Below are 20,066 nucleotides of genomic sequence, written 5' to 3' on the forward strand. Positions count from 1 at the left end.
GGCCACAATGGGAGATGCAATGGATGAGAAGTCTTGAATGAAGCGTCTATAGTAATTGGCAAAACCTAAAAAACGCTGGATGGCACGAAGAGTAGTTGGCTGAGGCCAATGTAGTACAGCATTTACTTTGTCTGGATCCATCTTCAGGCCAACTCCGGAAACTATATACCCCAAGAATGGAATCTGGGGTAACTCGAATGAACATTTTTCCAATTTACAGAACAACGAGTTTTTCCGTAGTCTGGAGAGGACCTCTGCCACATGTTGGTGATGAGAAGGCAGGTCCTGTGAGAAGATCAATATGTCGTCCAGGTAGACAACGACACATACATATAATAAGTCCCGAAAGATCTCATTGATGAAACCCTGGAAAACCGCGGGGGCATTACACAGCCCGAAGGGCATTACTAAATATTCGTAATGCCCATCTCTGGTGTTAAACGCGGTCTTCCATTCGTCACCGGAACGGATTCTAATTAAATTGTAGGCACCACGAAGATCCAACTTAGTAAATATCCGAGCTCCCTTGATGCGATCAAATAGCTCAGTGATCAGCGGAATGGGATACCGATTCTTGATAGTAATGGCGTTGAGTCCACGAAAATCTATACAAGGGCGTAATGATCCATCCTTCTTTTTGACGAAGAAGAACCCAGCTCCAGCGGGAGAGGTGGAAGGTCGAATGAACCCACGCTGGAGATTCTCCTGTATGTACTCAGATGTGGCTTGAGTTTCAGGTAACGAGAGAGGATAGACCCGACCCCTGGGAGGAGTCTTGCCAGGTAGAAGGTCGATCGGACAATCCCAAGAACGATGAGGAGGAAGACGTTCAGACTGAGCTTTATCAAACACATCGGCAAATGAAGCATACTGAGGAGGGAGTCCCGGGGAGGAAGCTGAGATGGAAGATTGCTGTACTTTAAGAGGAATAACTTGAGAGAGACAACGATGGTGACATTCAGACCCCCAAGACGTAACTTGAGGGGTGCGCCAGTCAATCTGGGGAGAGTGACATTGAAGCCATGGAAGGCCTAAGACAATCGGACTTGTCGTAACTGGAAGAATTAAAAACGAAATTTCTTCATGGTGTAGTACACCAATCTGAAGGGTTACTGGAGACGTACTCTGGGTGATGAGACCATTGATGAGACGTGATCCATCTATAGCCGTCACAGTAATGGGTGTTTTTAAAGTGATCACTGGTAGGGACCATTGATTCACTAGTGATTTAGAAATGAAATTTCCTGCTGCTCCGGAATCAATCAATGCCTGTGACTCAAAGGATTTGGTAGCAAAGGAAATCGTAACATCGAAAGCGCAGACTTTAGATTTCATAGACAATGGAGAGGACTCCAGGGACCCTAACTTCACCTCTCCAGAACTAGTTAGGGCCTGGCATTTCCCGATTTCTTAGGGCAAGAACTGAGCATATGTGTGGAATCAGCACAATAGATACAGAGTCTATTCTTTACTCTTCGTTTCCTCTCTTCTAAAGATAATTTGGAACGTCCTATCTCCATGGGAATCACAGAAGGTGAAACTGGACGAAATTGAGGGTTTAAACGAAGAGGTGCTTTAGCAGAAGTTGTTTTCTCAGATTCTCTTTCACGAAATCTCATGTCTACACGATGGCAAAGAGAGATCAAATCTTCTAGTGACGAAGGAAGCTCTTGGGTAGTCAGTGCATCTTTAATTTTATCGGAGAGCCCCTGCCAGAAGGCGGCAACTAATGCTTCAGTATTCCACTGAAGTTCAGAGGCTAAGATCCTAAATTGAATGACATACTGTCCTACTGTATGGGAGCCTTGTCGCAAACGAAGAATGCTGGAAGCAGCGGAGGTCACACGACCTGGTTCATCGAACACACTTCGGAACGTGGAAATGAATTTGGCACTATCTTGTAGAATTGGATCGTTTCTTTCCCACAGAGGGGAGGCCCAAGCCAGGGCTTGTCCAGAAAACAATGAGATAAGATAGGCCACTCTGGAACGATGGGTAGAAAAATTTTGAGGTTGGAGTTCAAAATGGACTGAACATTGGTTAAGGAAACCTCTACAAGTTTTGGGGTCCCCGTCATATTTTGACGGAGTAGGCAGGTGAAGCGTAGGAGCTGTAGACACCTGGGATGGCACTGGGGAAACGGAGGAAAGCACAGGAGCTTCAATACTAGCTGTAACAGTCTGTCCAGATGTTCCTTGGGAGGTTAACGATTGGTAACATTGAAGTAACAGCTGTTGGCGAGCATCCTGTTGCTCCACACGGCTGACCAGATGCTGCAGCATCTCTTTAGCAGTAGGTTCCGTATCTGGGTCTGTCATGGCCTGATCTTACTGTCACGGGCACTAGGAGTCTTTACCCAGGGATCACCAGGTGATAGGCTTACCAGAGCAGTATAGGTGGTAATATGGTACTCTGGTAGCAGGGTGATCACGGAACAGGAAATAGCAGATGATGAGATGCTCAGGAAAGTCTATGACTAGCAGCACTGGCAATATGGAGGTAGTAATACACGAGGAACTGTATGGACAAAGGACACGTGAAGGTAGTCAGTGGTCTGCGGTAGCAAGTTGTACCACTGCTATAGTGAGGAGGAATGTCCAACAGAAACGAGGAGGTGATGAGAGTCAGCGGTCTGCGGATAGCAAGTTGTACCACTGTCTGAGTGAAGGAATGGAATCCAAGTGGAGGTATCCGGGGAGTCAGTGGTCTGCGTTAGCAAGTTGTACCACTGCTATGTGAGAGGATACTGGAACAGGTGAAACTGTAAACAGGAGTCAGTGGTCTGCCACTAGCAAGTTGTACCACTGAATATATATGTGAGGAGGTGCACGGGGAGAGACTGCAACACAATATATACACGGGCACCTTGACTTTGATCCACAGTAATATGCACAATATAAATGTATAAATGACTGAACAACACTGCCAATATAGAAAGTCTCTTGAAGTAATCCAGCATGAGATAACACAGTCAATGATGGCAGTAGAGTCAGCAGATAGTACACTCCAGAGGAGAACCAACACAGTCAATGATGGCAATAGACTCAGCGGATAGTACACTCCAGAGGAGAACCAACACAGTCCAGCAAGGTATGCAATACACAGCACAGTCAATGGGAAGTATGCATACCGTGGTTCAGGAGAAGGCAGTCAGACAGGAGTGCAGAGATACCTGAAGGGCAGGAGGCCAGCAGGATACAAGTCCCTGGATGGGTGAAGCGGGGGTCTAGCAGGTGCAGCGCACAGGTAGGTAGACCAGCAGGGAACACAGGAAGGCGTGGAGAGCGGATCAGCAGTAGATGGATGAGTAGCGCTGAGAAGTCACAGCAGCGGGTCTCTGCGGGAACACGGAGGTAACCAATAGCAACCAGCAGGTGCAGTAACGATGGGACCCCGGAGCAGAGTTGAACTGGAACAGATGATCACGGAGAGTAGCGGGTAGCAATAGTGGCAGCAGACTCAAGGAAACACGGTAGAGTTGACAAGGACTGAAGACTGAAGCGCACAGAGGCAGCGGATAGGAATCAGCTAGCAGTCACGATGATGAAACACAGACGAGTTGCAGGTTGAAGACTGTAGTGCACGGAGGCAGCGGATAGGAATCAGCCAAACAGTCACGGTGATGAAACACAGACGAGTTGCAGGTTGAAGCCTGTAGTGCACGGAGGCAGCGGATAGGAATCAGCTGGCAGTCACAATCATGAACAGGTGAGTGGATGTGGTTGAAGCCTGTAGTGCACGGAGGCAGCGGATAGGCATCAGCTAACAGTCCCAATGATAAATGGTAGAGTTGAAGTGATTAGAAGACTGTAGTGCACGGAGGCAGCGGATAGGAATCAGCTCACAGTCACGATGATACAGTAGATGGTAGAAGTGGTATGGGAACCACAGTAGTAGAAGTGGTTAGGAAACCACAGAGGTAGAAGTGGTTTGGAAACCACAGGAATCAGCTGGGCTGAATAAACAAGGAAACACAGGAACACCTTCAGAGACTCATGGGGAATGAGACTCCAAGATCAGGCAACGTGGTGTTGACCACAGGTGCTTAATATAGGGAGGTTGCCTGATCTGCCAATTTAGTTAAAGGAACATACACTGGAGGTATGGAAAGGACTGCGCATGCGCAGTCCCTCAGGATGGAGGACGGCCACGGTTCCTAAATGTCCGGGAAGAAGCACTCACAGTCCGGTGAGTGACAGGTGCATTTTCTAGTCTACTTTAAAGCCTGGGTAATGTGGGTTATCCGGGGGCTCTGACACTGGAATGCCCCCTATCTCCTGCACCCCTAGAATGCCATATCAACCTGCATTAAAATGGCCACCATCCATAACATCTTCATCTCAAGCTCTTTCAACCTCCTTGCTATGACTGAAATCAGGCTATCCTTGACTGAACTACCTCTTCTGTTGCTTTCTTTTTTGGAGTCCTTTCCTTTTTCAACAGTTCCAGCTCTGGGGCTGGCAAGGTGGCAGCATAGGGGTCCTGCTATCATTCTGCTGCTCCTTCTGGGTCATTCCCATCAAACTCTTTCCTTCTCCTCCACTACTTCTACCCTGTCCACCTCTGCATTGTCATCATCTTTCATTCCCCAGGACCCGTCTCCCAAACTCCTTGATAACGTATCTGCTTTGCTTCCAAATTTCTTCGCCTCTGACCTCCCTTCCCCCATCCTAGGAGATTTCAACATCAACGCCACAGCCTCCAAACTTCTCTTCCACTCATCCTCATTTGGTCTCTCCCAATGGACCTCCTGCCCATCTCATAACAATGTCCACTCCCTTGATTTGGTCTTTTCCCACCTCTATTGTGTCTTCAATGTCTTCAACAATGCTTCCTTCCCTAGCTCCTTCACCACCCCCTACTCCTAAGGCAAATCTCACTAATTGAAACTTTTATGCTCTCAATCCTGTTATCTTCTCCTCCTTGTTGTACTTTCTCTCTTTTTAATAGCACCCTAAACTCTGCTCTGGACTTCATTGCTGTCACTACCAACCACAACCTTGGCATTCTAAACAGACCTGCTATATACAAAAATGTTCTCGCACTATACTGAGCATCTCTGGAGGAAATTACTCTCTAATGCTGATATCCTCCACTTCAAACTCATTCTTTCCTCCAACAGCTGTCACTCTCTCTTTCTTAACAACCCTACTGCAAATCTCTATTTTTTCCAATCCTCCAACCCTGATGCCTTTTAGTCACCATCAATGCACTCCTCCCCATCTCTTTCTCTCTCACTGCACTTGATTTTCCACCCAGTTTTCCTCCAAAATAGTCCATTTGCTGTGACACCTTTCATGTTCAGTTTAAGAAAGTGCCGATACATCAAAGGGGAGATGGCTGATAGGCAACTGGAGGTCCCCTTCCAAAGTTCTCTCACCTCCCACCTCTCACTGTCCGTTGAACATACCACCCTACCCACTCTCGCTCAAGTCCACTGCCTGAGTGTCTTGCTCGACTCCTGCTCCTCCTTCACCCCCTCACATTCAGTCACTCTACCAATACTGCCACTTTCAGCTTCACAATCCAGAATCAGGCCCTTTCTCACCATGGATGCAGCTACAACTCTCATTCACTCAACTGTTATCTCTCTCATTGATTACTGTAATCTTCTCCTTTCTGGCCTCCCTTTCTCCTATCTCTCCCAACTTCTGTCTTTCCTCAATGATGCTGTCTGATGCATTTTACTCTCTTGCTGCTCTATCTCTGCCACCCCTCTCTGCCAATCACTACACTGTCTGTCTGTTCAATTCAGAATCCAATTCTAACTCCTTACCCTCACCTACAAAGCCTTCCATATATATTAGACCTCATTGCTTTACACACTCCTTCCTGCCCACTCCACTCTGCCAATGACCACCTCATCACCTCTTCACTGATCAGCTATTTCCACTCCTTATCTTCAGGATTTCTCCTGCGTTGCCCCAACCTCTGGAATCCACTCCAATGACATATTAGACTATCCACCAGTCTCCAAGCCTTCAAACCTGCCCTTAAAATTCATCATTTCATTCAGCCTAACTCTACTACCTCTGCATACCACACTTTTGCTCCCCCACTCAGTTTTACCCTGTCTGTATCCACCCATCCCCTTTAGAATGTAAGCTCTTACGAACAGGGCCCTCTCTCTAATGTTTTCTTTACACAAGTATGTAATTTTACAGGTTTTAATAATGTAATTATGTAATTTTGTTTTGTATATGTATTTAATTTTGTCACTTTTGTAGTTATGTTATTTTGGCAGCGTTTAGGTTGCTCCCTATACACGCCACTTCTTTCCAGTTGCATGGTTGAAAGTTAAGAGGAAATACTTTGTAGATAGATGGCTTTCTATGGGTTTTGCTATTACTTGTAATTTATTTGAAACATTCAATTCCTTTTTAGAATAGGTTATCAAGTCAGAATCAGATACTAAGTGTGTGTGCCACAACTTGGATAATTTCCTCAATGTGTGGCGACACGGTGGTACTTTTCCAACATATGGCTAGAGACTTTGGTATGCATTGGCACCAGAAAAATTGGTTGGCCCAACTACGGTTATTAAATTTTTGGCCAGGGTCATTCCACATCATTTCATCCAGGTATGTCCACTACCAATCTCAGGTTTTAACAAAAAAGTTTTAGTTAACAGAGGATGTCCAAAAAACGATTTCTGCCAAATATCTTGACTGTCTGACCATTAGTTTCCAAATATTGCTATTTCAAAGTATTAAACTATTTACTAATCACAGCTTATTTATTCCAGTTTATTTGAAGTATCACGGGAGCTTATTAAGGAATCACCTTGCACCTTTTTCTCCCGAATCCAAAACTCCAAACCAAATTACTTTATCTGCCTTATGTTTTGAGTTACAGCAAAAATGCAAGGAATAGAATTAAAAATGCTAGGTTCAATCAACATGAGATATCCCAATTTTCCTTAGGTCCTTAACAAAGGTATACATTACTACAACATAAAAAATAAGCATGGTACTCTGCTTTATAGTGGAGAAAAAAATAATGAAGTTGACGTTTGATTACCACATACATAATTTACACAAGAAACCATGCTAGGTTAAAAACTATACCCAAGAAGTGAACAAAATTGAGGAAATGGGATAACCCTCCTATACAGGAACTGACACTTAATGGAAACTGAGGGGAAGGGGATTCCTTTTCAAAATTGAAACTGAAACTTTCCAAAGAAAGAGAGAGGGAGACAGACAGATAGTCAGTCAATCATGGCAGCTTCTCCTCCAAAGTACACATTTGATAGTCTTTTAAATACCGACTGCCATATTTCTACTCAAAAACCACTGGATTACATATCTGGGACCACTTTACAGATGAAGAAAAAGAACTTCGGTATATTTTGGCAACTGTTGGTCAGACAGTCGAGATATTTGGCAGAATTAGTTTTTTGTATATCCTCTCTTAACTAAAATCCAAGATGGGTGGGGGACATTTCAATTTGTTTTGAGTGATCTGATTTGGAATGACCCAGCACTGAGATTGACACAGCGCAGCAGATAGTGCCCTTGCTACACCAGAAATTGCACAGCTTGAGAAGACTCATTTGGAACATGTTGGGAGTAAAGAAGTACATGCTCAGTCAAAGGCCACTTAGCATTCACAGGTAGGATTTTGTCCGGGGGACAAGTCTTTTGCAGGCGTTTTTATATTAACAATAAGTGATGTTGTACAGTCCCATCATTTTGTGAGACTAACGAAGGAGATTAAGGAAGAAGTGAAATTATGATTTTTTTTGGGGGGGGGGGGGGAAGAGTACAATGGATGTCCAGTGTGGAGAGGGGAACAGATTTGCCATTCCAAACGACAGCTATCTATTGATGCAGCAGACAGTTTGAGGTTCGAGCCTATTTTGCAGGAAAATAATGTGCAGAACTCTATTAGCAAGATCACCTCCATTGGAATATCTGGATGAAAACTAGACACATTACAGGAGTTAATAACGAATTAGGTTTAATATTACAAAATGTTGCATCTTGGCTCCACAGGCTGATGTGATCCCTTGCAAATGAGATTTAGTGACCACAAGAGTGTTATGTTGACCCAGGCCTCTATGGTGGCTTTCACACAAGTGTTATGGTTTCTGGGAATATCTCAAGTAAAGGCTTTGGAGCAGTTCTTGTTGGAGATGAGAGGATGTAGGTATGCAGGCAGCTCAGCAGAATGAGTTGGCAAGGTGTTACGATTGATTCTAATTTAAGAAGGATGTTGGCCGGGTGGAAGAAGCTCACTGTGGCCCCGAATATCACGCAGCCTATTACGCCAATAATTGATTTCTGACAACCTCCAAAGAGTGCACTGGTCTTAATTTGAAACAATATTATTTTGTCCAGCAAACCCACAATAAGATGGTTGAGGGGAGGAATTGGCCCCTGTTGTTAGGTATTTTCATGTGCAAATTGGATGTCTTTATGCATTATAGTTCTGTCAATATATACCGTATATATATATATATATATATATATATATAATGTAAAGTGAAGTATAAAAATAATATGTCAAACCTAAAACAGTTGCCTAATTGAATATAAAATAATTGATAAATCATTTATGCCACAAAATAATTGAGGAATTGTTAAGTGAATGTTTGACGCAGCCTGTGTTACAGTTTAGGGAATGGGGCTTATTGTTTGTCCCTGGTGGAAGTGAGACTGTACAGTTATATATATGGATGTTTGGTGGGAACCATGGGATCACTGAGGGGAGCTGGAGGGGTTCTCGGCCCATGGTTTGGGTTATTATACCCCTGTTTTAGACTAGACTTCAAGATAGGATGTGTCTGATGGGCACTGTTAACGTGACACTTGGATTGTGGATTATCAATGGATTGCCCTGGTACGCCCCTCCCCTTAAAAATCTGTGATTTAAAATAAAAGACTGTGGACATTTTCTCTCCACTGATTGGTGTTGTCTCTATTATTGTATGAGTGATAGTTGCCTATTAGTGTGACAGAGAGGCAGAGGCACATAGCATCCCTTTGTAAGGTCACGTCAAATCACGGTCACTGCATAAAACTCATATAAATTATAATTGATACGTAATGCAAAATAGAAACTTTGAGCAACTTTGGTGTCTTTTTTTGCATTGTGTATCTATTATAATTTTATATTATTCAGGGACTTGTGATTTGTAATTGTGCTCAGTTGCTCTTAACACCTGGTTATTTATACTTTATGTGAGAGATTTCCTTCCTATGCCATGATTACTGTGTTTCCCATGTGCCTGCTGTTGTGTGTCCCGTCTAGCCCAAGAGGCGGCTAATCTGTTGGACTAATTCTCTAGCACTCTTTTTCTCATGTATATCTCTTTCTAAATAACCTGAATAAATGTAAATGTATAAAATTGTATTCCCAGTTAGCCACCATCAGAGAGAGCACATTATAACCGGAAGACGTGTAGAATAAAGAGTAGGGCAGTAGATATTTTCCAGAAATGGATGGTGGAGATGGACTTTACTAAATCTGTTTATAATGACCAAAATGCTGGCTATATCTTTCTGTGGAGTCTGGTCTGAAGTCAAGTTCATTGTGATGTGTCTGCTCAAGATCTGAGGAGGTGTCTAGGCAGCCTCGGACTGGCTTGCTGGACAGCCGGGCTATCACTCGATAGGCCCAGCCGAGTTGAAGCCGCCCCCTCCATTGTTAGGGCGGAGCTTGTTGAGAACACTTTTTCTTTTAAGGCAGCGGTGGCGGTGACATTTCCTGTAACCACCCTACCGTGCAGGTGCAGAGAGCCGCGTCATGAAGCATTAAAGAGGGAAATGAGGAGAGCCAGGAGTCAAGGGGGGGAGAAAAGGCAGCATGGCAGAGAGTGAAGGGGACCAAAGCAGCATGGCAGAGTGTGAAGGGGGGCGCAGTGTGATCATAAGGAGGCACAGCATGGTGATTAAGGGGCACAGTAATGTGTGTGTGATGGCACAGTGGGCTTGTGGCAGTGTAATGTGTATGTGGTAGGTGGTGGCTAAATAATGGGTGCTATTTTCTTTGTAGGGTGACGGTGGGGCAATTTAATTTTATAGTGGAGACTATTAATTTAAAATGGGGTAGTTTGGGGGTATTAATTGAATGTGGGTCTGAGTTTAAGGAGCATGAGGTCTATTTATTAAATGTGAATATGAATTATTTAATGGCAGTGACGGTTGCGGGAAATAGGTATATTTATTATACGTAAATGCGATTAATTTATTGCAGGGGCTGTTTGGAAGTAGGGAAATAGGTTTATTAAATGGGAATACTATTACTTTAATGTTGGGGCTGGAGGAAGGCCTAAGTATTAATTGTGGGTCCTATTGATTTAACGCCAGGGCTGGTTGCAATTTTCTAAATGTACCAATTATTTTTTCCAAATAGGGCCCCCAACATTCCAAGATCCAGACAAGCCGCAACTAAAGAAACCAGCAGCCCCAGGTGGTAAAAGTGACAAGGACAGGTAGGACAGTCAAATGTTCTGAGTCTAGTGCAGGCTTGGCTAACCTATGGCACTCCACGTGTTGTAAAACAATAAGTCCCAGCATACCTTTCCAGCAAATAGCTGCTATATATTGGCAAAGCATGCTGGGGCTTGTAGTTTCACAGCACCTGGAGTGCCACAGGTTAGCCAAGCCTGGTCTAGTGGGACAATCCCGATTTTTGGTGACTGTTCTACCTAATCTAAGGGGCAGGTCAAGCCTGTGTATTCTTTATATACACACTGCATTCTTTATATACTATGCTATGGTGCTAGCTGTCCTTTGTAGGCTGACCACTCCCCCTCTAGTGTCTGGTCCCACCTCTATGATGGCTGGCCACACCCCCTCTGGTGGGCCCCTAGCAATACAGTCCCCCGGTAGGCCCTTCATGCGCCCAGTCCGACACTGTGTCTAGGTTCTTGGTGAAGTGACAATATTCAGTATTTTTTCTAATTTAAGGCAACCAAATAAAATCACTGAAAAGTGTCACAGAATTGCAGAGATGGCCGCTAAGCGGTATTGGCGCAACTGTACAGAGAGGCGCAGATTCTAACGCACCCCCGATATTCACCAGGGACCCCCGCAAGGGAGTTTGGGTTTAGCTGCAGAGGGTACACAGGTCGTGGTTCTCCAAGACAGTCACTGGTGTAGCGACAGTAGTAGACAGGCGTAGTCAGGCAATCCAGGTCAAAGCCAACCGATCGGTGCAGTACACAGGGAGGATCCAGAGAGAAGTCAGGTCAAGCCAAATAGTCAAACCAGCCGGGCAGCAAGGTACCAAAACGAAACACAGGAGAAAAGTAACAGGAAGCCGACTCAGAACAAAAGAACACTGGATTAGAAGTTCAGGAAGTGCTGGAGCAGGAGTGAAACAATACTCTGGCACTAGACATGTGTCAGAGGGTGCTTTATATACCATAAGGTGCATCCTGATTGGGTTAGGGAAATTTTGGCGGTCAGAGGAGAGAGGAGATAGCGTCCCGCTGCTAGGCAACGGGACGCGGCTGCTGAGAAGGTGCAGGCATTTGTGCCTGGTATGACCATCTACATTTTCATGTAACCAAGAAATCAAACTAATGTTCAGGCAATGAGAGATGAACAAGCAGTCATTAGTTCTTTGAGAGCGAGCATCCATTTAGGAATGCTGACACTGAATGTAATTTTCAATCTATTTAGACACTAGCAAAGGAGTAACAATGGTTCCTTGGAAGTATGAAAGGAAAGAGTTACAATCAAAGTTACAATAAATAATTATCTTTTATATTTCTAGAAAGAGATTGACGGTAATTATGAATTTAAACTTGACTAAAACAGAGCTCATCTGGTTTGTCAATCAGTGAGATGTGTGTTTTTTGAATTATCAGTAAATTCATATGATCTCGTAAGATCATAATGGGAAATATTGCATCTTTTAATAAATGTCTCCAATCCTTTAGGACAGCACTAATAGTTAGAATCTCCCAATTTCAGACATAATTGCTCCTTGCAGAGGAAAACTTCAGAGAAATAAACAGATGGATGCATGTTGCCGTTTCACTTTTGATGTTGAAAAAATTGCCACATCAAAGTCAAGAACTTGAACGGTGAATCTGGATGGCACATAACTGGAGCAGAACAGGATGCAGCTCTGGGGATATCAAAGGGAGGCCAGTATTTAGGATTATTGTCCTCAAAAAGCAAAGTGGTAATAGGAGCATTAATAGATTAAAAAATTTTCATTAGCTGTCTATAATAGTAAATCCAAGGACTCACTGAGACCTGCATAAGATTGTAAGGTTCAGACTAATACTGAGGAGGCCTTAGGCTGGATACACACTACATAAAATTTCTCCCGATGCAACATCTTTAACGATTTTACCAACAACAGAAAAAAAAAGAAAGTCCCATTCAGCATGTCGATCCATGTGTGCACACTAAAAACATTTTACACAATTTACCTTCAGATCTGTGCTCTTCATTTGTCATAACCATCGGCTGAAAAGATTGTGACTCTGCACACTCCATAGAGATCTATGGATACTGCCGTGCAGACACACTGCAGGACTGGAACAACATCATTCCTTCGTTGAACAGCATTGTTAGTCCAATTTAAAAATAAAATGAAATGATACAATGTGCTTTACATTATAATCACTCATCGTTGCAGTATACACGCTAATGTGATCAGGCCGAATGGTCATTTATTGTTTGTTTGGCGTGATAATCAGCTGAAAACACTGTAGCCTTAGCTGTATCAAATTTTAAATTAGCAATTTTTCAAATCTAGATCTCTGAAAATATCATTGTCAAACTCTTGAAATACAGCTTTATGAAACCAAGTGGCATCGCTAAATAGTCATCCCATTACTGGCTGATATTCTCGAATTGATTGAGCTCGTTCAAGATTAGATCATATTTGACCTATTCAATGACCTTGAACGTGTTCACTGTACAATTGTTGAGCTGGTTCAATTTAGCTTTGTGGTGCAAAGTTTAAATTTGTGGTTTGAAGTTTGACTTCAAAGCTCAGAATGAAAACATAGGTGTCAAAATAAACTATAAAATGTTGCGTTATGGACATTACTTGGCTTCTTTCAAGTATATTTAACGTTTTGAGTTTGAATTTTCTGTGTGCATGGAAAAACATTAAAAATACTATACAATGTAGCCATTTAAGCTCAAAATGAGTTTAACAAGGTTGAAATTATTTGTCTTGCTCAAATGTAGCTTGATTTTTTTCGATAAAAGAGTTGAGAATTTATTATGAATTTTCGAACTCTAGAGCCGATTCATTAAACCGGTTTGAGTACGACTTTGAAACAAGTTTGAGCATTTCTAATCTCTGTTATTAAAAGCTACCATCTTTTGAAAAAGTCTGGCCACAATGGAATGCTCTGGGCTATATAAGCTGCTATTATTATTTTGTTTCTATGCTCTTTATCTAAAGGACAATGTAAGATCTGTCTGTCTACTACCAATTGACCCATCCCCCCTCCTTTGTTAATTTTTTTTTTTTTTACTTTGTTGCTGTATTTGTTGACAACTGTTTTATTTGGGTCAATGTAGTCCCTTCTAAACGTGTTATTACTTGAATCTGGAAAGAAAGGTAAATGGAAATAAGTAAAAAAGATGGAAGTAAAAAATAAACAAAAAACTGTCTTCGAATTATCAACAGTGCAGGTCCATAGCAGATTATATGCTGCACAAAGATCAAATTTAAAGATTTGTGTTTCTTTACATTCCAACAGGTGAAGAGAAGTAAATCCCACAGACCTCCCCGACAGATGTAATTTTTACACCAATAGGATTAGGAAGGATCCTCTCTTAGGATACTCTTAGGATACTCTCTTAAAACTCCCCTAAAATAAAAGCCTACATCCGTCCCTGCTGTCACATAATATAATATTGTTATAGATATATCATTTATATATAAACACACTTCTATTATTCTTTCCCACTTACTTGGTCATACAAGGACTCTTTGAATGTTTGAAGGTCAAGTCAGTGAATTGAAATTTATTTAAACTATGCCAATGCAAGAGAGCAGAGTGTGTGGAGGCAGCCTCTAATGAGCAACATTGGAGTAGTCTTTCCCCAAACTTCCCCTAAGATTACAGTAAGAAGAACACCCTGAAGAATTGAAAAGAGGCAGTAGGAAACTTTGGGTGACATTGTCTATTTAATTGGTTGCTTCCAGTACTGCAACAACTTATAGTGAATTTTGGATTCTCCAGGAAGTAAAACCTGGGGAAATAAAATATTGGCGATAGTTGGTTTGGGTGGATGAGGTGAACACACTTTTTGGAAATGCTGAGATTTCCATTATTAAAATGCCACTCTTGCATTTTAAAGCAGAAAAAATAAAATATTTTTTTTTTTTTATCAATGCACTATTTAAAACCCCTATTTCTAAAGAGAATTTTATAATGCACTTATTTGCAGGAAGATTTTAAGCCATGTTAATATGTCTCTACTTGTTGCACAAACAATTATTTTGTATAAAAATTGTTGCAGGGATATTTCATGATTATTTGGCTCCTGGGAGTACATCTCCATTGAGATAGATAGATAGATAGATAGATAGATAGATAGATAGATAGATAGATAGATAGATAGATAGACAGACAGCGTGGTGGCTCAGTGGTTAGCACTTTTGCCTCACAGCACTGTGGTGATGAGTTCAATTCCCAACCATGGCCTTATCTGTGTGGAGTTTGTATGTTCTCCCTGTGTTTGCGTGGGTTTCCTCCTGGTGCTCCGGTTTCCTTCCACACGCCAAAAACATACTAGTAGGTTAATTGGCTGCTAACAAATTGACCCTAGTCTGTGTGTCTGTCTGTGTGTGTGTTAGGGAATTTAGACTGTTAGCTCCAATGGGGCAGGGACAGATGTGAGTGAGTTCTCTGTACAGCGCTGCGGAATCAGTGGCGCTCTATAAATAAATGGTGATGATGATAGATAGATAGATAGATAGATAGATAGATAGATAGATTTATCTACACATGTAAAAACACAGAGACAAGCTGTCTAGTTTCCGAAACTAGCATGGTTTTATGGATGAACAAGATACCACTGACTATAGAATATACTGTGAGATAATAATAAAAAAAACAGGAAACATGTCATATATGCTTATTTTAACAACAGAAATTAGTTAGTTATATTTGTAGATATCAGCAGTGGTGAATCGGGGCTGTTATATAATGGTATGTCATAACGCCATCAAATTCCTTTCGCTTACATTTTCCAAACCACCACTTCTAAATTTCCACTTCGACCACTGCTGTTAAATTACATCTAAAATTAATTTCACACTGTCAAAATCCCCAAAAGTTCTGGGAGCCTAGGCGTCCCCCAGATATTCATTTCAAATTTCTATACCAGCACTTTCACACTCCCACATTGACCGCTGGGAACGGGTATGTGTTTATGGTATATTATGACATAGTGGCATATAGCATTACAGAACATTTTTATCTAAAATGCTCCTACACTAGGCTTCTGACTATATATTGCTTTTAATGTGACATATAAACACACAATGGCAGTGTGCATGTTTTATGCAGCCTTTACGCTGTATTATTCAGGGTTGGATAGTTTCTAGGTCAGTCAGGGGCTGGGGGCATTAAAGGGTCTTTGGTTCTATAGAGTATAAATCTTTTGCTTCTACCCCAGGGGAGGTGGGGGGGGGGGGGGGGGAACGCCACTTTATATCATGCTGAAAATTTACTGGGTTATGTCAAAAGGAGCAAACATGTTCACCAGGCCTTTCTGTTGCAGAATGAGTTAAGAAATGTTATCTTGGCAGATTTTTGGGAGGAGTGAAAGTGGCAATAATCTTTAAAATGATGAAGTGGCAAATCCTAAAAGTCACCCAAGCCCAAACATCCTAAAGACATAAATCTAAAGTTTGAAACAGATTTTAGAATGTGCTCTTGTTATATAAAAGGTGGATATTGGCAACCTTTGGCTTACCAGATGTTGCTTAACCACATATGCTACGATGCTCGGCGAGCCTGCATAAAAAATAATAATGCTTCCACGCCATGCCAATTCAGTAGGGTTGTTATTTAAATATAAGACGTAAGATAATAGACAACTTTCATCCCCCCAATAAAAATATCACAACTAACCTGGCTCAAATAATCAATAATTATTCAAATATATTATTGTGCGGATATTGAGTAAGTGATTGTTGAACTGTATATATGTTTCATATATGTACACATTAAAGTGTTTTTTTGTAAAGCAGTTTGTTTGCTTTTGTGAAAGCTGACGTCACTATCACTTGGCACTTATACCAGACCTGTAGCTAGATCAAGTGATACGACTAAAAATCACATGCTTTATCGTCCTAAACAAGGCTAGTGTGTATGCAGTCCATGGACCGAGCAATCGGAACATCGATCGCATGGAAATATTGCTCGGCATAAAAAGTTGGTTGAAATTTCTGTAGTGTGTACCCAGCTTTAGAGATGTCCCAAGCTTAAATCGGACGCTGCTGCATGCGCTCGACCCTGGCACGCCCTAGCTGTCCATTGAGTTTGTCCATACGCCCCTCCCTCCCCTGTTCCACCCTTGAAATTGTAGGCTGTAGGAAGTGTCCTTCAAAGATGAATTTGATATACTTGTGTTCACTGGCGTATAGTCTATTTCTGGGCATGCACAGAAATACGTGATGTATCAGCATTTACATTCCTTAATGCATTAGGCCCATAGTGGAAGTATTTACAATGTGCAAAACAGCCACTCTGCAGTGCAAAACAGTCTTGGACCCACCTTACTCCTCAATTTACAAAAACAACAACAATAATAATAACAAGGCTTTCCTACTGAAGTAGTGAACCTCATTTTGCAGAAACAAGATTTCATTTTACCAGATCGCTATTATTGTAATGTAGTAAAAGGGTGGCGATATTGAGTCTTGTCCTAAATTGTTAATGTGATCTGTTTTGAGACTTAATGTGGCACTTTGGCAGAGTAATCCATTCCCAGGTACACTCTGAGCAATGTAATATAAAGGTTCCATGTCACACCTGAAGTTTCACACAATTCAATGGAAGTGACTGCTCACCGGACCTCACGCAAAAGTGCAATTTTTGTTGAGAAGGAAAGTTGGATGCAAAACTGAAAGTTTTGTGTGCAACTTTGAGCAACTCTGTTTCCACAGCTATTGAGAAATTGCTGCCAGCAATTGGGGAACTACATGTTCCAGCATGCACTTGCAACCACTGAATGGAAGGTCCTGCTGCTACTTTCTAAACCACAAGCATGTGCTTCCAGTCGGTGGCTGCCTATTCACGCTGTACATAAAAGCCAGCACAACTGCCGTCTAGTGATGAATGAGTGTGACCTGAGGTGACCAAGAGTCTGATTGGCTTGTGACTAACGGACATTCTGGTCATTTCAGGACACAGTCATTCAGTGGCGGGAGTTCTAACCAAGCAGTTACGTTGGCTTTTATTTATTTATTTTCTCCTACTGGATTAACAAAGTAGAATAATTTCCCATTTGTTTACAAGGGCAGAAGAATTTCCCATTTGATGACAAAAACAGAAGAACAATGAAATATTTTATTTTATAAGTGGTAAAAGAGGGTTTGGAGAGGCCAGGAAGAGCCCAGCACTTTGCAATGCAGGGATGCTTTTATTATTAATTTATTAATTATTTACCAGCAGCGCTTCTCCAAATTAATTTAAAAAGTGAATTAATTTCAATGGGGTTTCCACACACTGGAAACGGAAATGAAAGAGCTACTGAAATGACTAGGAAAAGCTGGATGCATTTGGAAATGCACTTTCACTTTTTCATTAGAGGGCGTTAACAGAGGAATACTAGATAAATAGGTTCTCCTATTATATGTCAGATACACAGCAGTTCCTCCATCCCTAGCCCTCTCGACAACACCAGGCGGGGAGAGAAAGATTACCCACCTCCAACACTTCAGAATCAAATCTTGTAATCTGTTAGATATTGTTTTAATATTCTGTATTTTATAAATACAGTCTTTTATACTGTCTTTTATATTATTTTATCTGTATTTTATGTATGTATACTTAACCGACTGCTACAATTATCTTGTTAAGTATCGGCTGAGCGGCTAGTAATTGTTGACACTGTTCTTAACCTTTAAATTGCTCTATCCTCTGTTCCCCCCCACAAATTGTTTATTTGTTTGTTTATTTATTTATTTATTTATAATTCTATTGCTGTTTTACTCTTTTAATATTTGGAAATCCTCAATAAAAAGATTTCTCAAAAGAAAGAATGGAAGGAAGGAACTGAAACTACATCTGTCTCAGGCAGCATCAAGGCCTATAGGTTGACTAGGCTGTAGCCTAGGGCACAAGGCTTTTTGGGGGTCGCTACGTTTTAAGCAGTGCAAAATTGCGACAGGGAGAGGTTTGAACTGAAATTAATTTTAAATTATAAGAGAATACTTACTCTCCAAAGTAAAAAGAAAACATGAAAGAGAAATGTAGTAAGATTATAATATTGCCTTTTCCCATAGTGAAGGCTGAAGACAATGAGTCATCCTTTGGCAGGCGCTTCAGTATAAGTGAGTAGGAGAGACAAATATGACAACATATGCAGGTGTGACAGCCCCTCCACCTAAAAATTTGTTGGTGGGGGATGAGGGGGCTGGAGGAAGCCAAACTTTAATTTAAGAACCGGTTCATTTTTACCTAGCGTGTATTAGCCTAGTGTGAAATGCGAGGGGGTGGTATAAGAGGATGAGTCTAGGGCGGTCTGAACCCCTAAACAGGCTCTGGGCACCAGGTTTATTGGGGCAGCAGAATGTACATAATGAATTAACAATGAGATTTCCCTTGCTTTAAATAAATAAAATACTGCCAATAATTATCTGTTACAATGCACTGCTCATATAATTATGTTTACAGTTGCTTTTGTATGGGAAAAGTAGACTGACTAACCACATACATACAGACAGGATGTTTAAATTTGTTTCAAAACTGTGTTGTCTTTATATACGTTAAATATATATTAAGTATTGACATTTAGTTTTTATTATGAGTTATTTTTATTACATATCTAAAGTATCTGTAATAGATTTTTTACATAAGGGCCGATCTTAAATACATTTTAATTCTTACCTGTTTTAAAAATGTAGAATGAAGGACAATTCTGCAAAAAGAAATGTTTCCTTAATTATCCATCACTTTAAATTTTCTACTTGATTCAGAAGGACAAATTGTGTCTGAGGTCATTTCATTCTTCTCCACAGTTGCATTATGGTTTACCTTGAATTGTATTTAAAATAGTTCTCTGTAATAGTCACACGTCCGTTGAATGTGTTTATGTCTCTACACACCACTAGGTTTTTTGTCAGTCCTAGAATTTTGCTGCCACTTTTTGCCATTTTATAAACAGATCTTGTTGAATGATCCTTAACTTTCAACAATTTTGTTTCAGCTGAAGCTGTGTAGCGATCATGGCAGCCATCTTGTTTCATTTCATGCCAGTTTCTTTGATAAAGTCTTTGTTTTCTTCACCAGTGGGACAATATGTGTAATTTCTTTTGCTTGTGCTTAAAGACCAATATTCACCTACAAATACAAATAAAAGATGTGGTGACTGTTAATTAATAATACATTAGAACACCATATTTACAGTATTACTACAGAAAGAACCATACCACTCACAATGATTTCTCACATGGGCAAGCGATGCCTTAAATAAGATAATTACTCATAATTTCAACATCATAACTCTATGATTTTGTAAGTGGGCTTCTCTAACTCCTGTTAGATCACCAGCCAATCACCAAATACACAGGGCTAATTGTCTGTATTATCGTAATAAGAAGTTGTTACCATACCTACATATCTCCCCACATGCTATGAGTAATCAAGTAAAAAACTGGAATGTGGAGTGGCTATAGTTGGTCTATTACCTCACAGGCAATTACTGTATATGACTATTGCTGTGAAAAAACACTACATGCACCAGAAATTAAAATATTGCATCCATTGATATGAAAGGTTAATACCCTAATTTAAATTATAAGGTGTGTTGCCATCAATTTTAGCCAGGTACATTTTTTAAAAAAAAGTACATAAAAGTTGGTATTAAAAGCATTGTCTCTTTGTCTATAGATGGTGTTAAATG

At 41.0% G+C, this 20,066-nt stretch overlaps 1 long non-coding RNA gene across 3 annotated transcripts in view; it reads right to left on the minus strand.

Moving 5' to 3' along the window:
• Nucleotides 1-20,066, minus strand: part of LOC142151678 (uncharacterized) — an 83,556-nt gene that overhangs the window by 14,839 nt on the left and 48,651 nt on the right. For all 3 annotated transcript variants that reach the window (XR_012691228.1, XR_012691229.1, XR_012691227.1), the window contains one exon: nt 19,052-19,504. This is a non-coding gene — a long non-coding RNA (uncharacterized LOC142151678). The remainder of the gene's footprint in view (nt 1-19,051; nt 19,505-20,066) is intronic.

This window comes from Mixophyes fleayi, chromosome 1 (assembly GCF_038048845.1).
Source record: "Mixophyes fleayi isolate aMixFle1 chromosome 1, aMixFle1.hap1, whole genome shotgun sequence".
Lineage (NCBI taxonomy): Eukaryota > Metazoa > Chordata > Amphibia > Anura > Limnodynastidae > Mixophyes > Mixophyes fleayi.